A 792-nucleotide genomic window follows, 5' to 3' on the forward strand; every position below is an offset into this window, starting at 1 on the left:
GTACTTTTATTTGTACTGTGAAGGTCCATTGAAAGTGAATTTTCAGGGACGCTCTGTTCACATTTGCACAGTTCCACATTCATACTATGTTTAGTACAACCACAGATCAACCTGTGGTCACTGAGCAGCTCCAATGGAGCACTTCAGCCACCACAGCCAACCACGGTGCTGTAATGGGTTTAATCCTGTCAGTACTGGAACTTGTTTGTTTTTATGCAGCTAATGAGTTTTTAAGTGTAAAGAACTCAGGTCACCAAATGGGGCAATCCAGACCTTTAAAATCCAGAATCACCTGGTTTTGTTACAATTGACCAAGATGCTGGTGTCTGTCAAAGATAAACAATGATTCACCAATCACACTACGTGAGGATCCTAGCCCGCCCGAGTAGTGCTGCCAAAAAAGATTATTTTAACAGTCGACTAATCACCGATTATTTTTTCCATCTAGTTAACTAATGGGTCCATGCGCAAAGTGGATGTAAAGCACACCTTTTAACCATCATTAGCTTTAAAGTAACTTAAATCTAGATATATAGCATACCTATGTTAATGCTAGTGTGAATGCTGTGAGCTGAATTTGGCAGCTGAAGATGTTGAGTTAGCTAAAACAGCTAGCATGCAGCGGAAATATTAACTAAACTTCAAGTTAGCCAATAAAACCTGGAAAACTCCGAAATTAACCAAAACAGCTAGCATATAGCTGAAATATTAGCTTAACTCTAAATTAGCCACAAAAAATGATAAATTCCAATATTAGTAAAAATAGCTAGCATGTTGCCGAAATACTAGCTA

This window comes from Oryzias melastigma, linkage group LG15 (assembly GCF_002922805.2).
Source record: "Oryzias melastigma strain HK-1 linkage group LG15, ASM292280v2, whole genome shotgun sequence".
NCBI classification, from domain to species: Eukaryota; Metazoa; Chordata; class Actinopteri; order Beloniformes; family Adrianichthyidae; genus Oryzias; species Oryzias melastigma.